Source organism: Teleopsis dalmanni, chromosome 1 (assembly GCF_002237135.1).
Source record: "Teleopsis dalmanni isolate 2A chromosome 1, ASM223713v2, whole genome shotgun sequence".
Classification (NCBI taxonomy): domain Eukaryota; kingdom Metazoa; phylum Arthropoda; class Insecta; order Diptera; family Diopsidae; genus Teleopsis; species Teleopsis dalmanni.
In genome coordinates this window covers 34,492,766-34,499,840 of record NC_051846.1, presented here as the reverse complement: position 1 = coordinate 34,499,840, position 7,075 = coordinate 34,492,766, and positions in this window count along the sequence as shown.

Here is a 7,075-nt window from a genome sequence, read left to right as displayed (position 1 = left end):
GAAATACGCCGTGCTCTCTCATAAACTGGGATATCGTCAGTAAGAACAATTTTCATAGAAACTGGATGACTGCCTGGCCGACTAGGCTTATAACTCTCAACTACATGTTTGACCTCTTTTTGTACGTCTGGGTGCAGGTGCGATACTTTCAAATCCAATTCCCCCCTCTGGTATTCCCCCTCTACCATCAAACATAGACTTTCGAATTCCTTTTGAATTTCTTCCGTCGACTCGGTACAAGATTTTACATCTTCTGATATGTTTAAAAAGGTTGGCCCCTTGTTTGAAAGATGAATATTAACAAAATCAAGAATATCATTTCCTATAACAACGGAATAATTGACATCGTTAGCTCTAGTGATATGAAAAGTATTTGTCAACTTAAAGTTATCTGCAGCAATTTCTGCTAACACACTGCCTAGAGTAGAAATGGATCTGCCACCAACTCCATGTAACATTTTAGTTTCAGGTCTTAACTCTGAAATACCGACTTTGAGTAAGATGTCCTCACGCAATAGACATACGTCGCTACCGTTATCAATGAGTGCTACCATTGGTACCCCATTGATTTGAACAACTTTACACTTTTTATGATTCATGTAGTGCTCTACATCTTCTTCAATACTATTTATATTTTGAAATCTAGACTTTGTTGCTACTTCTTTTTTTTCGACTTTAACTACACATTCGAATGAGCGGTGACCTGTGCCACCACATTTAAAGCATTTGATATCTTTACTAACACATTCTTTTGCTAAATGGCTACTATCGCCGCATTTATAACATTTGCGGATGTCTGTCTTGACCCTCTTATACTCCTCGAGACCTTTCTTTACCTTTTCCGAATCAACGCTACTACGGAGAGGTCCTCGTATTTTTTCGTAAACTGGGATTAACGTCTTTAGGTGGGCAATTGATGTTGCCTGATACAGGATGCTTTTATTTTGGCGACTGTCGTTAATACCGTTTATAAAGTATGTCACTAAACTTTGCTCGTCTATACTTATAGTGCAACTAATTTCTTGTAAGCTATAGAGGTATTCACGTAACGTTTCGTTATTTCTCAACCGGCGGCTTCTTAAAAGTTGATGCACTTCTGCATCTGAAATGGTTTTTTTAAATTCACTAACGAGTGCCACCTTCAAAGATGACCAATCTTTAATGTTCGCTTGACAGCGGATAAACAACCTTGCAGCACCTTTCAGTAACTGTTTACCATATACGTATTTTTGGATGTTATTCCAATTGAACGTAACAGAGTTCTCTTCGAATTGTTGTAACCACTTCCTAACATCTTCACTATCGCTACCAGAGAAGTTAGTGAAACTTTCTTCGACATCTTTTAAAGTGAAATAACACTTTCCTTGCTCAACTACATTGCAAGCGTCACTGTACTCTGAACTTGTCTCTTCGACTTCCCCTTCATCTTCAACCAATTGTAGATGAGTTAACAATCTGTTTTGGAGCTCAAATTTTCTGCCTGTAGTAACAAGACCCGCCTCCCTGAGCCTGTCGCGCAATTCACCGACCCTGAGCAGCATCACAGACGCGACGTCCATTATTCTGGCTTTGACAAATTAATGTAAACAAAATATATTACCAAATATCTTAATATGGTTACCAATAATTAGTAATTAATAAATAACAATTGACAATAATTAATTAATAGTCCTTAATTCAATATTACCGAGTACTATTACTCTTTTGCTTTTAAATGTATAAATGTTTTCAAAATATTTCTGCACAGGTTATATCAAACAACACGATCGTTTAGTCTATTACTCTACAAAAATTAATTAAATATTCAAAATAATTATGAGAAAATAAAATGGGATAAAGCTCCTTTTGCTTTTAGTTCTTCTGGTCCAGTGATCAATGATTCAGTTTAGTTTCTCCTACCACTTATTGAGTTAAGTTGTGATTATATTTTTTTTGTTTTGACTTACGGTTTCACTCCCAACTGTTTCTGCAGCTACCCTCGGTAGTCACTGCTTTCTCACCTGCTTTGACTTGAGTTCAACACACACAACTGCTACTACGACGATATTTGCACAACTGCTACTCTAACTTGACTTCAGCACGAACGACTGCTACTACAACGATATTCACACAACTGCTACTCTGACTTGACTTCAACACGAACAACTGCTACTACAACGATATTCGCACAACTGCTACTCTGACTTGACTTCAACACACACAACTGTTACTACAACGATATTCGCACAACTGCTACTCTCTGTTTTCACTGCTTCTCACCATGTGCACAACTACTTGCGTTCACTATACAAGCATTTGCACCACTCTCCATACACGATATACATACAACTCTATCTCGTTTGTTTCTGCAGCTACTCTCTGTTTTCACTGCTTCTCACTGCGTGCACAACTACTTGCGTTCACTATACAAGCATTTGCACTACTCTCCATACACGATATACATACAACTCTATCTCGTCTGTTTTTGCAGCTACTCTCTGTCTCGTTTCCGCCTCGTTGATTTGTTGCTTGTTGCTTTAACCGTACAAAATAAATGAAACGAAAACTCAGCGTGCACTTGAATGTTAGGCTGCAATTTGGTGACTGCAAAACCTTTTCGCACTATTCACTGTCTCGTTGCCGTCTTGATGCTTGTTGCTTTAATCATACAAAATGAATGAAACAAAAACTCCGCGTGCACTTGAATGTTAGGCTGCAATTTGGTGACTGCAAAACCTTTGCGCACTATGTCCAAGATTTCACACTACAATCCGGGTTTTCAATATAGTGATTGAACAAAGATAAAATCCCGGTTGAGCCCCCAAAAACTTGTAGGTTTATCTTAAATTATCTTTAAATCTTAAATTATTAGCTTAAATTATTTTAGTTTGTTTATTTTTCGCACAGCCACTTTGGACGTCTGGTTCTTATCGCTGCTGCTCACACACTGACTACAAGCAAATTTTATTCTTCGCTCTGTTCTTTCTCTCTCTGACAAGCTCAGCGAGGGTTGCCCTGCGCTCCAAAACAAATAAAACCTTACGCTATGATTACTTATCCTACATTATAAATATATTATAATAAATTATATAAATATATATAAACTATTATTTTAGATCTAGTTGTACTAATTTTTTTTTTAATTTCGCACAGCTATTGCCTTTATGTGACAAAAACTTAAACAAATTAAATGAACTAGTAAAACACTTTATAGTTATTATGTTCCCAAGAACAATTAGTAACTCCTAACATTCAGAGTAATGTAAGGAGTTTAAACTAGTTATTTTAAACTATATTGGTTAATATTAATAAATTTTAGAATAGTCTGTTTGAACTAAGTTTATTTTCAAATACTGGACAGTTATTGTTTTTATGTGACAAAAAAAATTCATGAAATAAAATAAACTAGTAAAATGCAATATAGTTACTATGTTTCCAAGGACATTTAGTAATTGCTTAAGAAACTGGGTAACTTTTAAGTGTCAACTGTGAAATAAATTGCTTGCCTGACATCCAAAAATTCTACTCAATTTAGTTTAAATACTACTAAAACTTATTTTTTTTTTTGAATTTTCATACTCAATAAAAGAGTTCTTCATTCCTTGGCGACACTTCTTTATTGGCCTTACCACGTCTAATAGCAGTTGACAAAAGATTTAAGTGACAGCTAACGGAAATTTAATATTCATTGTTGCAGTAGCAATAAAATGGAGTTTGAGTGAAATTGCTGCGAAACGAGAAAATTATTAACATAATTTCAGCTAACTAAAATAACATAAAATGTTAAACTTAGCACGAAAAAAGTTTTCACATAAAATTTGCAAATAAATGTCAAAGTATTTGCACTCGTACGTAAAAGCACGGCAAAGTGATACTCGTATGTATGAGTGCGACAGCAGCTACTGCTGCGAGGTAGAGCTGAGCTGCAGTGCGGTGTGATGTCGTGTACAGAGTGTGAAATATAGTAATGTTGTATGGCCCAGCACTGTATTGTGGAACTGTTAAAGGGTTTTGTATCTTCAAAGTTGTACGTTGCGATCGCAATGTCAACATTTTTTCCTGACACCTTTTATGCTTTTTTATTAACAATGTTATATTTTTGTTTTTTGACAACTTTCAGTGAATGACAGTTATCAAGTGTTGCCATTGCGTTTCAATACAAACGTAACGTGGCACATTAAGAATGCATGTGGGAATATTGGCACCTGATGGTGTTAAAATATAAAGAAATAAAAACATTCCATGGAACATGAATCGTAACACACAGATACAGATACAAATAAAAATACAGATACATATATGGACAGGGATAAGATACAGCTACAGTTACAAATAGAAAGTACATGAGCTACAACATGAAACTTTTATAAAACATTTTTGAAAACGCTTTGCAAATAAAATTTCTATTAAATATAATATAAAATTTATATATAATTCGATTTCAAAATTGCGTATACGATTAAATAACCGAAATTCACAATTGAGTCGAATTCAATTTTAGCACGCAATATGCGTTGCATAAAATACCAAATAAGATACAATAAAAACATTTAAGATACATTTAAGAATATTATTCTAAGAGAGTTCGTATAAATAGCAAGAAAGTGTATTATATAAAAATAATTCTCTTTAAATAAATAATATTGGATATTGGATATCGATATTAGTTTGTTTTCACAAATAACTTGAAATTTCAGAAATTTTTTATAGAAAATAGATACAATCTTACTACGCATTATAGATATTTTATTGCATAAAATAAACGTAACTAAGCACATGCAAATAGTATTATTTTGAAAAATTTGATAAATGTTTAAAATTTATTTTAGAAGTGAAAGCCACAATAAAACAATTCTAATCAAAAGTGAAATGAAATATTTATTATTTCACAAAACAAAACAAAAAAATTCTAAAATAATTAAATTTACTTTTGCACAAATAAATATTTGCCAAAAAAACAGTTTGCAATTTTATATTTTGAAATTGAATATTTACCGTCTCATATTCGGGCGCTGTTGTAAACTAAATATTAAAAAATAGTGAAAGGATTTGATTAGTTTATCAGTTTTACAGTCAGTTGCGTTTATGGTTTAATAATCAATTTAAAATTAAACTGCTGTATATAATATTTTTGTTATTTAAAGTTATATGTTTATATAGTAAGTATTATATGTATATATCAAATTGCTTTTTGTTTGTGCTTAGTGTAAATGCTTGTTCTCGCAATGTTTACGGAAATTATTGTAAATGTATGTGTACATTTAATTTAAAAATAATTATTAAAAAATCACATAATTAGAAGTTTAACATAATTAAAATAATTTTTTTTTAATTATAATGTTAATATGAATTTATCGCAAAGTTGTTGACATAAAAATTATGCGGTTTTTAATATATTTTAATAATAACACAATGGGCCAATACGCCTAACTGAATCCCTTTAGATCGTTGATACATCTAACCTAATGTACATATTGTAAAAGAAATTAATTTTGAAACGAAAATTGTTTTGTTTTTCTTTTTTTAAACAAAAATTTCTGTGATGAGTTTATATAAGAAGTATGAAGTCTAAATATGTTTCATTTAAATGTGTTTTTTTATAATTCTATTAATAGAATTATAATTATATATAATGATTATAATTATACTATAATTATAAATAATATTTTATAATTATAATATAATTATATATAACAATTATAATTATACTGTAATTGTATATAATAATTATAATTATGCTATAATTATATATGAAAATTGTATGTGATGATATATAACAATAATATGGTAATTGTACAATAATTATATTATAATCATAATATAGTTATATATACATTATTATAGATAAAATATAATTATATTATATTATAATTGTATTATAATTATGGATAATAATTATAATTATATTATAATTACATAATTATTAAATCTATACTTGAACTTTTAAATATATTATTTATTTTTATAATTTTATTTTACAACCTAATTGTTTTTTATTAAACTGAAAAAGTTTATTTCTGGATACTCTTAAGATTTCCTTGAATATATAAAATATTTTCATAGAAGTATATGTGTGTTTTAAGCAAACTAAATTAAGATTGATAAAAACTTAGGAATAAGAAAACAAAAGAAGTAAGTAATACCAATTCATGTTAAAGAATAATGAAGACAAAAAAAAATGACCTTTTTTTAACACAATGGAGAGAAAAAAATCTAGAGATTATCTATTAAATCACTTAGTATACAATTTGTGCAGTTTCAATGAGAAAATAAAATTTAACTGATTGGATGAAAAAGCAGACACATTTTCATTTTATGTGTCTACAATCATTAAGTTATCCGAACAGATATACGCATTTCGGATATATAAATCCAAATTTCGACTAACATCTGCGGAAGCAATGTTTGTTCAAGGAGAACTTTGAACAACTTGGCTCATATTTTTCTCTATTGGGCTGGCGATATAAGTTTTATATAAGAAAATGTAAAAATTTATTAAAATTTGGTATTAACTTTGAATCAAAATATGTGAATAATTTAAAGTAAACGTTATTAGGTGATTAGGTTAGGTTAACGCTCTACAGACCTCTGATCTTGTTTTTTCTACTGCATAGTATAGGAGCATGCAAGAAGTGGTTGTAAGACAAATTCTCTGGAAGATCTGTGTTCTCGTACTCGTTAATAAGTGGTATAATCCACTGGTACACTGATACATTTAAGCATATTAAAATTCAGCGGTTTTATTGGTTTGGTTATAATATGTAAAGGAATAAAAATGTACGAGTTAGGAAGATATTCTATTGAATAATTGTGATAAGAAATTGTTGACTTAGCTGCATGGCACAAACCATAGGTCTCTACTAAATGTAATACACATCTCCAGTGGTCAACTAAGTAAATAAGTTGTGTTAATAGTACTGAGCTACTAATTGGATAAATTTAAAAGAAATGAAATATTAAGAACTTTTGTTAAATACTCGTAGTACACAAAAAGTAATAAATAACAAACAAGTAGTTATCAAAAGAATAAGTTTCAAATAATTGAAAACTATATGAAAAATTTCTGAAAATTAATTAAAAATTCTTTAAAATGTGA